The 13,004-nt window shown below is 38.8% G+C and overlaps 1 long non-coding RNA gene across 2 annotated transcripts in view; it reads left to right on the top strand.

Moving 5' to 3' along the window:
• LOC150047198 (uncharacterized) overlaps positions 1-13,004 on the top strand; it is an 86,194-nt gene that overhangs the window by 53,239 nt on the left and 19,951 nt on the right. The window contains exon 5 of one of the 2 annotated variants that reach the window (XR_016539379.1): positions 543-823. The exons of the other annotated variant lie outside the window; for it this stretch is intronic. This is a non-coding gene — a long non-coding RNA (uncharacterized LOC150047198). Of the gene's footprint in view, positions 1-542; positions 824-13,004 lie in introns of those variants that run through there. 2 annotated transcript variants of the gene reach the window in all.

Here is a 13,004-nt window from a genome sequence, read left to right as displayed (position 1 = left end):
CAACTTCGCCTCTCCTGCAGCAAATGTGGATTGGGTGCTGAGGTTCACTTCCTCATAAGGGACGGATTTTCATGGAAGAGCTCATTTCCTTATTCACATTCTAGAAAGCAGTGTGATTACAGGCAGGATTATAGTCGAGAGAGAGCACATGCACACAGCAATCCCTCCAGCTTACCTGGGTGTAAGCATGGGTGTGGGGGGTGGGCGCGGCAGGGGTATCTTTTTCCTGCCTCAACCTAAAGCATTCCTGGAACCATTTGTTATTTCTGGTTCCCAGAGAAAGGTGGGGGGCTGTCTCCACCCTTGTTCCCTCCATTCTTTGATTTTTGACCAAAATGGAAATATTTTAATAATGCTCAGCAAGCATTTTAATGTGATTAAGACAATTCCTTTGCATGCTTGCTAGCTCATCAACCTTCAGATACTTTTCTGAACTTATGTGTTATTTCAACTGTTGGTTGGAGCTACTTGATAGGGATTTGAATTCTACACTTGTCTTCTGGTCTATTCACACCTTGATTTATGATGTTCTTAACCTACAGCTTTTCTAAAGAAAGAAAATCACAAAAAGAGAAGAAAGAAGGAAGCGAAAGGAAGACACCAAAGGAGAGATAGAAGGAACAGAAACAAAACCTGTTGGTTTCAAAACAGTCTGAAAAAGACTGTGTGAATTTGAGGATATATTGTTTGACAAGTGCTGTAAAGTTTTTATTTACAAATAATATCGTCCTTGGGTAAGATAGGGAGGTTCTGAAGTAATTAAACTTATTTGGTATATACTCTGAAAGGCAAAGAATATAGAAAAGGAACTGATTTTTTAAAAGAAATGAACCCTAAAGAACAAATGAAAGTGGCCAAGGGTCTGTAAGTACCCAGGTAATCCAATAAAAAAAATTACTGAAGTTGTTTGAGTCTGTAATTGGTAGTGGTAGGTGCCTGATAGAGGCTGAAAGGCAAATGAATGTTGTAAAAATGAATTCAATAGTTAGTGAGTAGGCTTTTGAACATTAGCTTCCGGTGTTCTACTCTTTAGTTCCACGGTGGTTTATTGATGTCTGCATGTCTACTAGGGTCTATTCTAAGGGCTTCTGCCTATTTTCTCATGACATAGACTCTGTCTATGTGTGGCAGGTGAGGCCACAAGCTGGGAGAGGGCTAGTGGAGGCTTTTCTATCATTCCTAAAGAAGTTCATTGTGAGTGAGTTGGGATATATGTCCTTATGACTTTGACTTGAAGTCAGAAGGACATAGAATTGGAGTATGAATTCTGGGTGCAAGTACTTCATCTTAGCTGCATTTTCTAGAATTTAGGAATTATCAACCTGCCCCTACTTTATTAAAAATATTGTAATGTCCATTTTAATTTTAAAGCATTATTAGTAATATTAGTTTTAGTATTAAGTCAGGGCCTAGGCAATATCCCTGACTTTCTTTTGCTCAGAGTTAGTGCTGTACCACTTGAACCACAGCTCCACTTCCAGCTTTGATGGTAGTTAACTGGAGAAAAGAACCTCGGGACTTTCCTGGTTGAGCTGGCTTCAAACTATGACCTTCAAATCTCAGCCTCCTGACTTGTTAGGATTACAGGTATGAGCCACTGGCGTCCAGCTTCATGTTCTATTAAGTTCAGCAAAAGGGGTTTTAATGTGCTATGTGAATTCATGAGCACAAAGCATTTTTGATCCGTATCACCCCTTCCATCATCTTTATCCCATTTCCTCCTTATTAACTTATGTGGTTTTTGTTTGTTAGTTTTGTGGGTCATGGGCTTGAACTCTGGGCCTGGGTACTGTCCCTGAGCTTTTCAGCTCAAGGCTACCTACCCCTGAGCCACTGCCCTACTTCCTGTTTTCTAGTGATTAATTGAAGATAAAAAACTCAAGTTCTTTATTGCCTGGGTTCACTTGAGACACCCAAGCTGTCTTTAAACTCTGCTCAGCTTCCTTAATATCTAGGATTACAGGTTTAAGATACCTAGGTCATGTACTAGGCATGTGTTAACTTTAAGTGTCTGAGGCTGTGGTGAGACCTTTCTATTCCCCTGCTTGCTTCCTTACACTGCCTGATCGGCTCTTGCCTGTCTTCCTTTCTTATCATGTTATTGGCCACGACAGCAACCCTAGTGATAATTTCTTAGTCTCAGAATTCTTCTCTGCCATGGGAACAACAAGAAATTAGTATAACTGTTTTAGGGTCTTCGTTTATATTAAGCTTTATTTTCAGAAGAACAGTTGGAGCAGAGCTAGAGACCATCTACCCAGAGTTAATCTTTCCACTCCCCACCTCCTCACATCCAGTACAAGATGTTTCTACTCCCCAGGACTTTTCTTCCAAGCTGAAGAAATTCAGGCAGCCTGGGATTCTCTTTCTCACTGGCTTAATTCTTCCTAAGACACATTGAGGCAAATATTTATTTGAGGACATGGTTATTAAATGCAAACTCAGACAAAGAAAAAAAACAAAAACCATAGAGACTACCAGATAGTCTCAGTGACTTGGCTTATGTCATAATAGTGTTTATTTTTTTTTCCCAGAAAGGACTGCCCTCTTCCCCTGAGATTTTCTCCAGCATCAAAGGAAAGAATGGCATTTATTGAAATACGCAGCAAAGTAATCATGTAAATGATGACAAAAATACTCACCTGAAAATGTATTGTTCCATGTGATTTTATGTAGCCATCTTTGTCTTTAATGAATTGCTCTTTTCAAAAATCTAAGTGCAGTCTCCTGGCACTCAATCAATCAGTAGCTGAGAACAGAAGTATCTTTGGATGGTCCCTGGCAGGAACTTGAAGCCGTGTGGAAAGAAGTGTTACCAAGTCAACAGAACCCTGGAAATAGAGTGGAAATCTCATGATGATGACAACCACAATATATCAACAGGGAAACAAAAAAGAAATTGTTCTTAAACGAGAGAGCAGAGAAAGCACTGCAAAGTAGTGACCTTTTTGGTTCTTTTAAGAACATGCTTTATGGCCTGGGGTGATTCACTTAATCTCCCTTGGTTTTGGATTCCTCCATGTAAAATGAGAGGATTGGGCTAAAAATCAGTAGTTTCCAAATTATGAATCCTGGAATAATTACAAGGAGGCCTTGAATTCATTTGCTTTATAGATTTCCACAATCACCAGGGTCCAAGGGTCCAATTGTGGTCGTGTAGGAGGTGGAAAAATATTTGGACTTTTTTTTTTGTCCTTGTTTGGGACACCTTTGGGTAAATGATATTTGAAGGCTTTTCAGACCATAAAACACCATTGTTTTATTAGTGAGATGGCCAGATGTTGAAGTGTATGGTTGGGATTAAAGTCTTCTCTCCACAGTAGAGTTGTTATTCAACAAGTGCTATGGGCACTAATGAGGAGTCTGAGTTCTAGGCCAGATTTGTGTGAGCATGTGTGTGTGTGTGTGTGTGTGTGTGTGTGTGTGTGTGTGTGTGTGTACTGGTCCTGGTATTTGAACTCTATGCTTGGGCACTGTCTCTGAGCTTCTGTACTCAAGGCTACCAGTCTATCAGTTAAACCACAGCTCTACTTCCAGCCTTCTGTGGTTAAATGGAGATAAGAGTCTCCGACTTTCCTGCCCAGACTGGCTTCAAATCTGAGTCCTTAGATCTCAGGCACCTGAGTAACTAGGATTACAGATGTGAGCTACCAATGCCTGTCTATGCCGGACTTTTATTCATTAATTTTATGGACTTGGACAATTTAAATTTTCAATTGCTTCAGTTGAGAGAATTATTTGAAAAGATTACATGGAAACTTAGTGTTCTTCGAATTCAAGTTGGTTAAACTGAGGGCTGATGGGTCGCACCTATAATCTGATACTTAGAAAGTTGAGATCTAAGGATGGCAGGTTTGAAGGAAGCCAGACCTGGTATGCCAACCTTGACTAAGAAAATGAAAAGATAGCACCCAGAATGTGATTTCAAGCCTCACTCCTGGTACACACATACACATGCACACGCGCCTGCGCACGCATGCCCCCCCCACTCCAGATGATTTTATTGCTTTTCTTCAACAATGTTCTCAGCCATACACTGTGAGATTTGCAGCACTGGAGATTAAATAAGCCATGTATCTAGCTCTGTCTCTTGGCTTCTTGTCTTTTTCATATTCTGGAGCTATTAATTGCTCAGTTATTTTTCTACTTATAAGCTGATGTATGTAAGTGACTTCAGAATTAACATTTGCAAAGTAGCTCAGGTAGTCATACTTTCTATTTTAAAAGAAAATAATATTAATTCCTGTAAACAATGAAAAACTAGTCAGTAAATTGCCTATAAATTGTATGGAATGACAATAATTTAATGTCACTTGATGGGCAGAGAAAATGGTTTTCTTATTTGTCCTTAAATTTCCTTAAATATGTGGGTTGCCTTTCCTTTCTTTGTCTTCCTTTTTTATTTATGTATTTACATATGTATTGATATATGTATGTATGTATTTATATATGTATGTATGTATTTGTAATGATCCTAAGGGTTGAATTCAGGGCCCAACCACTGTCTCTGAGCTTTTTTGTTATTTTGCTCAAGGCTAGTGCTCTACTGCTTGAGTCATAGTTCTGGTTTCTTGACGGTTAATTAGAAATAACACTCTTGGACTTTCCTGCCTGAACTGGCTTCAAAATTGCAATCCCCAGATCTCAGGCTCCTGAATAGCTAGGATTCCAGGTGTAAGTCACCAGTGACCAGCAAGTTTAAAACATTTCAGCATCTCACAATGTATGTGAAGGTTACACTGGGATCACCTTTATCATATTGATTTGATGTTCTGGGTAAGGGGGTTATTTCAACATTATGTGAGTCATAACTGTCTGGTGCTGGAGATTAACTCAGCAGAGTGGATACTTACGAAGGAATGATGGATATGAATTGGGAAGGACCAAGAAAATTTGTACCCTGTTAATATTAACTGGTTCTTGAGCATAGCCCAGAACCTGTTTCAGGTATCTAATCTGAAAGAAACTCAATTAAATATCTGTCCAGAGTGCACCTGTCATTCACAAAGGCTCCACTTTTTGTTATGGTTGTTGGTTGTGGGACTTGAATTCTGGGCCTGGGCACTGTCCCTGAGCTCTTCAGCTCAAGGCTGGCATTCTACCACTTGAGCCACAGCACCACTTTTGGTTTTCTGGTGTTTAATTGGAGATAAGAGTCTCACAGACTTTAGTGCCCAGGCTGGCTTTGAATCATGAAACTTAGATCTCAGTCTCCTGAGTAGCTAGGTGTGAGTCACCAGCGCCCAGCTAGGCTCCATTTTTATGAAAGCTTATTTCCAAGCTAAAATCATTTTACCTTCCTATTCACTTTTGTCAGTTCTCCTAATAGCAATCAAATCTGTTCTATTAACACTCCAGGCAGGCTTAGTGGTACAGTGCATGCACGAAGCCCTAGATTCAGTTCCTCAGTACCACATACATAGAAAAAGCCAGAAGTGGCACTGTGGCTCCATTGGTAGAGAACTAGCCTCGAGCAAAAAGAAGCTCAGGGACAGTGCCCAGGCCCTGAGTTCAAGCCCTAGGATCAGAAACAAAAAAGACTCAAGGCAAATTGGCAAATTAGATTGTTCCTTTCCTTGAAAGGCTCCATTTCCAGCACTGCTCAGATAGCAACTCCAGGGGTCTGTAAGGAGCATGGAAGTTCTGTAATGGCCAGCACTGTGTCTGATTCAGGCTTCCCACTTCCTCTGCCTCTACACCACTTTTCTACCTTCTTCCTGATTTTTCTTTTCTTTTTAAAACTTGTTATTGTAAAGATGATGTATAGAGGAGTTACAGTTATATAAGTCAGATCAAGAGTGCATTTCTTTTTGAACAACATCACTCCTTCCCTCTGTAGTAGTTTTTTTCCCTCTCAACCCCACTCTCAAGTTGTCTAGATCCTTTTCATCATTGTGTGCGGTGAGTTCCACTGATTTGCTCACCTTTTGTCCCTCCATTTCTGTGCCTCCCGTTTCCTTCTCAAACACAGATAAATGGTCAGATGAGACAAAGGGACAAAAAAACAGAAACAGCTATAAACACACACACATCAACAAACAGAAAAGCTCTCCTTTGTATTTCCTGGAGTTCACTTGGGTGATTATTATTTGATTGGCAAGAAGCACATAATTATTGAGCCTTTGTGATCCTCTCCTAAGAATATCCTCCTTTGCTCTCATTGTGTGTGAATGTCTAGAGACCTATATCTTTTACCATGTCCTGGTGCGAATACAATATCGCTGCCTGAATTCCAGCTCATTCCATTTGGACAGGATTGAATGCTTACATCCACATTGTCCACACATTCTAGAATCACTGCAGAATGGCAGTGGGCACTCTGCTATTTCCTCTATCACTGAAAAAAAGAATGGTAAGTCTTAGGTGTTGTCTCATGCCTATAATCGTAGCTACTCATGAGGCTGAGATCTGAGGATCATGATTCAAAGCCAGCTGAGTCAGGAAAGTCTGTGAGACTTAAACGTGTTTTTTTTTTAATTGTTAAGTGGTTATACAAAGTAATTTCCATTCAACAAAGTCGTTTATGAACACATTGCCAATTAAGTTCCAAAAAGCTGGAAGTGGAAGTAGTAGAGCACTAGCCCTGAGCAAAAGGGCTCAGGGACAGTGCCCAGGATTCCAGGTCCCGCACTAAAAAATAATCTTATTGTCTAAATCAGCAACGAATCCCACATTGATTCTGCAAATACTGTCTTCTCTGGGGTTTGCTCTGTTTGATACACAGTATTTAACATGCACTAACTTCCTGTTAGCCCTAATTAAATGTCATTACTGGGACTGCTTTAAAATTATACCTTCCTCAGTAGACTTTTTCCTCTACCTTTTCTTATTTCCTTTCGTACTACTTTATTTTTTGTTTTGTTTTGTTTGTTTTTCTTTTTTTGGAGAGGATCTATCTCAGCACCTAGGTACTGTCCCTGAGCTTTTCTTGCTCTACCACTTGAACCATACCTTCGGCTCTGCGTTTTTAGTGGTTAATTGAGATAGGAGCTTCATGGAGTTTCCTTCCCTGCTAAGTTTCCAACCTCCATCATCCTCAGGTCTCAGTCTCCTGAGTAGCTAGGGTTACAGGTGTGAGCCTCCCTACTTGCTGTGTCTATTCTTTTTTATTTTCTCTTCAATTTTTCTTCTTTATTTAATGTTATTATCAGAGTGATGTATAGAGGGGTTGCAGTTACATAGGTAAGGTAGTGAGTACATTTCTTGTTGGACATTGTTACCCCCTCCCATGTTTTACTCCCCCTCCCAAGTTGTAGAGGTCATTCTAGTCTATTCTATTTTTAAGTATACAATCTAGTTCAGATCCACGTCATTTATCTTCTTTATATCTGCCTCTCTTCTGACTAAGAATGTGAATTTTATAATAGATCAAATGTTACAATGTCATTTTTTCATCTTCTCTGGTGATTAACACTTACATACACTGTAGATACTCAGAAAATACTTGAATGAATGGATTTGATGGGGGAACTGGGCCTTTTATTCTGATTCAATTCTTAAGAATATGGATTAGAGCGTAAGAAGGTCTTCAGACACACACACACACACACACGCACACACACACGCACACATACACACACTCACACACACAATTGTTAGGGTGATATGCATTATTTGTGAAAAGCCTTTCTTGAAGTCTATTTTGTGCCTTGAATGGCCGTCAGTATTTCAACAGGACTTCCCTTCCCTTCTCTGAGACACAAAGCAGTGCTGTGTTTCTGGACTGCTGGAGATCATCTGAAACAATAGCTGGAACTCTGAACTATGTCTGCCATGGAAGAAGGAAGTCCTTGTGGTAGTCTCTCTCTGCATTCCACTGACCATAGCACAATGAAGGCCTTTAGCTTTCCACCCGACCCTAGATATTTGGTCAGTTTGGTCAGGCCTTAGAGAAGTTTATTTTTAGCAACTTAACTGCATTAAATGTAACCTTCCCAAATTTCCTCAAGTGTTTTCTATGACTTCTTTCTTCATCCTGTTGAATTTCCAGAGAAAGAGTGAGGTAGAGCCCAGGGCTGGATTTTTCAGGGAAACACAACATAGGAGTTGTGAATCTATCCAGTGACAATACCAGTGTGGTGTCCCCCTTTCCTGCTTGCTCTGATCATGTCCACTCAGAGGCATGAAACCAACTTACTCGCCTGGTTCTGGCATACATAGGGAATGTCGATGGAAGTTTTCCACCCTTTTGTACTGGATTGAGAGTGGAATTCAGGTGGAGGTTGTCTGATCTCAGTTTGGGAATATTTAAAAGTCGCTGGGTGCTAGTGGCTCATGCCTGTATTCCTAGCTGAGATTTGAAGACGGAAGTGCACAGCCAGCGAGGAGTGGAGCCATAGTTCTAGTGGTAGAGTGCTAGCTTTGAACAAAAGAGCTAAAATGCCATGCCTAGGTCCTGAGTTCAAGCCCTAGGACTGGCACCACAAACCAAGTACATAAATAAAATCAAGTAAAGGCCTAGATGGAAGTACACACTTCCTGCCTTTCTCTAGTAAGAAATTCTTGTGAAACACAAGCAATACTTCATGTTTTATATTACACTGTTGTGACACAGGTGAGAAATAGTTGGCAAGCCACTGAATATTTCCAACATCTTAGACAATTCAATAACTAAATACATTATAATGATTAGGTCCTAGTCAGAACGTTGCTGATTTCTTGAGCTCAGGTCAAAAACTATTTATGGGTTTATGATTATAGTTCTTTCCTATTGTCTTTTCTTCCTTCCTTCCCTCCTTCCTTCCTTCCTTCCTCCCTTCCTTTCTTTCTTTCCTTCTTTTTCTTTCACTATTTCTCTTTCTTTTCTTTATCTTACCTTCCTGTCTTTCTTTCCTCTCTTTCTTTATTTGTTTTTCTTTCATTCTTTCTTCCTTTCTCTCATTTTTTTTCCTTCCCTTCCCTCTTTCTTTCTCTTTCTTTCTTTCTTTCTTTCTTTCTTTCTTTCTTTCTTTCTTCCTTCCTTTCTTTCTTTCGTTTCTCTCTTTCTTTCTTGAGCTTGATCTCAGGGCCTGGGCACTGTCCCTGAGCTTTTTTGCAAAGACTGTCACTCTACCACCTGGTCCAAAGCTCCTCTTCTGGATTTTGTTCTGGATTTGGGTTTTTAATTAGAGATAAAAGTGTCATAGACTTTCCTATCATGGCTGGCTTTGAAACATGATCTTCAAATCTGAGTCAACCTCATGAGTAGCTAGAATTACAGGTGTGAGCCTGACTTTATTTTCTTTTAATCTTATAAAAATAGGCTATGTCCTCTGTAGTCTGGTCTTCTATGCAAAACTAAAAAGTGTTACATTTTTGTACCATATTGTTGAAATTTTGGTGTCTGTACTCTTCATTTAAAAAATGTATATGATACTTAATGTAAATGCTTATTGAATGGTTTGATTATGAAGTCTCTGGAAATACATCAAGAAGAGAAAATTTGAATTCAAACAATTTCCTGCTTAAAGTATAATTTTACAAAGAGGACTGTACTCAGTTTGGAAATCTGACATTCTAGCTTTCAGTTTTATTCTTTTAATATCTTTTACATTGAGAGACACTGTCAATTTTTAAAAAACTCACTAGTCAGATGGCTAAATAATGCTCCTTGCTTTCTGCAATAAGTAATCAGGAAATGAACTCAAAAACTGTCAAAGATAGGACCAACTAATTTGAATTCCCCCTTTATCACTTACAAACATCATTATCTTAAATTACTGAGCCCTCTGTAAGTGGGGGTGATTCACAGAAGATGCTTGGAATGCCTTTAGAAGCTGCGATACTTCAGAGAATAGTATTTTCCTTTGAAGCATGGTTAATTGGAATGACAACTGAGATAGTCATACAGAAATGGTTTTCTTTTTCAGTACAGGGGTCTTGAACTGGTTAGGCAGGCACACTACAAATTAATTCCACCATGACCTTATTACTCTAGTTATTTTCTAGATAGGCTCTTCTATATATTCCACATAGCTATCAGATATAACTAACTAAAGCTTTTGGCTTAACTTGGACAGGTTTGTAGCACCACCAACAGCTTGTTTGTTGAGATGGAATCTTGTTAGAGTTTTTTCTCACTGTCCTCTAATCTTAGCTCCTTGAAATCTCTGCTTTCCCAGTAACTGGGATTATAGATCACTCAACCTGGTCCTATGAAAATGACTCTTCTGCTGGCCCAACCCTGTGCAGAATGTGGAAGGAAACATTAGAACAAGCAATTGCTATATGGTTCTGTAAAACAAAATGCAAAGAATTTGGTTTAAATAAAAGAACAAAAGCAACACAGGACTTTATAAAAGATGGTTTATAGGGGCCGGGAGTTTGGACTAGTGGTAGAGTGCTTGCCTAGCATGCACACAGACCTGGGTTCTATTCTTCGGGACCATATGCATAGAAAAAAGCCAGAAGTGGTGCTGTGGCTCAAGTGGTAGAGCTCTGGCCATGAGAAAGCCCAAGGACAGTGTTCAGAGTTGAAAGCCCAGGACTGGCAAAAAAAAAAAGATGGTTTATAGGCAGAAAAAGTCTCTATTAAGTAATATTGAAATTGTAGATTTATACGATGCATAATGGCTGAAGAGATTTTGCAGCATAGTTGTTTTAATATGCCCATCCAATCAAATGAATTATTTATGTGAAGATTTGATTCACAAATGGTGTGTGTGTGTATGTGTGTGTGTGTGTGTGCACATGCCTGCACACACACCTGTGTTGGAGCTTAAAATCAGGGTGTCAAACTCTCTTAGCTTTTTCACTCAAGTCTGGTACTCTACCACTTGAACCACAACTCCACTTTGGCTTTTTGTTCATTCATGGGACATAAGAATCTCTTGGGCTTCTTCTGCCTGGGTTGACTTTGATCAATGATCCTCCTCAGCCTGCTGAGTAGCTAGGATTACAGAAATGAGTTATCACTGCATGGTTTATCTGTGCATACATTATTTTTTTTAAAGATTTTATTAACATTGATTTTTACATCATATTTCAAATGTCACGTTTAACATGTATTCAAGAAGGGAATCTCTATATACAATCACTGTCACATAGATTTTAGCATACATATTTTTAAAATTGTTGATGTGAAGATTATATAAGATACTGGACATAATGCTAAGCATATCCATGTTTGATAAATGTGTGCCTATCTCACTATTGTTAAGAATATCACTGACAACTTTAGTATATCCTCTGTGTTTAAATCTCCCCATCACATGGAACATTATGTAGAATTTCTGCAAGGAGAAATTTTTTTCCCTCCAAAGGAATAATTACATTTTCCTCTCTTAGATTAAAGGAGCAATGTAAGTTGTTTATCTATTTACTCTCACTGTCAAGTTTTAAAATCATACTAAAAATCCAATTTTGAAACTTTCAGAGGCTAAACTCCAATTTTAGGAAGTAAATTTCCCTTTCCTTGACCTAATTTTCTTTCTTAATGCATTAAAGATATATAATTTTACTAGTGACAAATTTCTAATATAATTTTATTTGTGCATATGCTTGTCCTAGAACTTAAATTCAGATCCTGGGCACTGTCCCTTAGCTTCTTTCTTTCTTTCTTTCTTTCTTTCTTTCTTTCTTTCTTTCTTTCTTTCTTTCTTTCTTTCTTGCTTGCTTGCTTGCTTGCTTGCTTGCTTGCTTGCTTGCTTGCTTGCTTCCTTGCTTGCTTGCTTGCTTGCTTGCTTGCTTTTTCTTTCTTTCTTTCAATTGGCTCAAGATTAGTGCTCTATCACTTAAGCCACAGCTCCCCCTCTGGTTTTCTGGTAGTTAATTGGAGATAACAGTCTCATGGACTCTCCTGTCTAGTCTGGCTTTGAACCACCATTCTCAGATTTTAGCCTCCTGAGTAGCTACAATTTACAGGCATGCGCCACCTATGATTAGCTGCTAATAACTTATTTTAAAGAAAGAGCGCATGACTAGAGTTTTGAGTCAATGGGGTTGATATGCAGCATACTTTCAAAATGATAATACATTTTCCAAAATCCATTTATTTATTTATTTTTTGTTGGTCATAGGGTTTGACCTCTGGGCCTGAATGCTGTCCCTGAGCTTTTCAGCTCAGTTTAGCACTCTACTACTTTGAGCCACAGAGTCACTTCTGCATTTCTAGTGGTTAATTGGAGATAAGAGTCTCACAGATTTTCCTGCCCTGTCTGGATTTGAACCTTAATCCTCAGGCCTCAGCCTCCTGAATAGCTGGGATTATAAGCATGAGCCACTGGCACATGGCCCAAAATCCTTTTATGATCAGAAACAACACACTCTCAGAGAAGAAAATCCTTTTAACTCCCAATCTTAATAAGTGGAAGAGACTGCATTTCACACAGAAGATACACTAGAAGAATTCTAAAATGAATTAGAAAATAACAATCTGATACAAACCAAGAGAATATGTCACATGTTTGTATAAAAGGTTTCCACATCAGATAATCTACCAGAATGTTCTTTACTGCACAATTTCAGCAAAAAAATCATCCATCAATTAATTCACACGCTTCTGTGAATTAATTGTCAGCTTCTGTGAATTCAGTGTCAGTTTTATGTTTTACTTTAAAGTCTTTACTACTAATTAGAGTGGCAATGCAACAGAATTTTCTTTAGCGGATAAAGCTCTCCTTTCAGTTGTAACAAATGTCATTTTTAATTGAACAAGATGGGATCAACTCCAGTTAACCTAGGAGAAAACAAAGATACTCGTAACATCACTAAATTTAAAAATACTACCTGAAACTTCAGACAGTACTCAAAGCTATAAAGAATCTACTACTACTATTAATCAGTAGGAATCAGTGGCTAACAACCAAAACCAAAAAAAGCCAAGGGTAGAGCTGTGGCTCCAGTGGTAGAGTGAAAAATGGAATGGACAGTTTTCAGGCCTTGAGTTCAAGTCCCAAGATTGGCACATGTGTGCACAGACATGCACACACACACAGTACAGAGTGTATAATAAAACTCTCATCTGTAGATGATTTGAGTATATACCTATAAAGCTGAGCAATATCAACAAGCCAATATAATGAATA

The sequence above is a fragment of the Megascapheus bottae genome, chromosome 23, assembly GCF_031878675.1.
Source record: "Megascapheus bottae isolate mThoBot1 chromosome 23, mThoBot2.hap1, whole genome shotgun sequence".
NCBI classification, from domain to species: Eukaryota; Metazoa; Chordata; class Mammalia; order Rodentia; family Geomyidae; genus Megascapheus; species Megascapheus bottae.
Note: the sequence above shows the minus strand (reverse complement) of the source record. Positions and strands in the feature narration are given on the sequence as shown.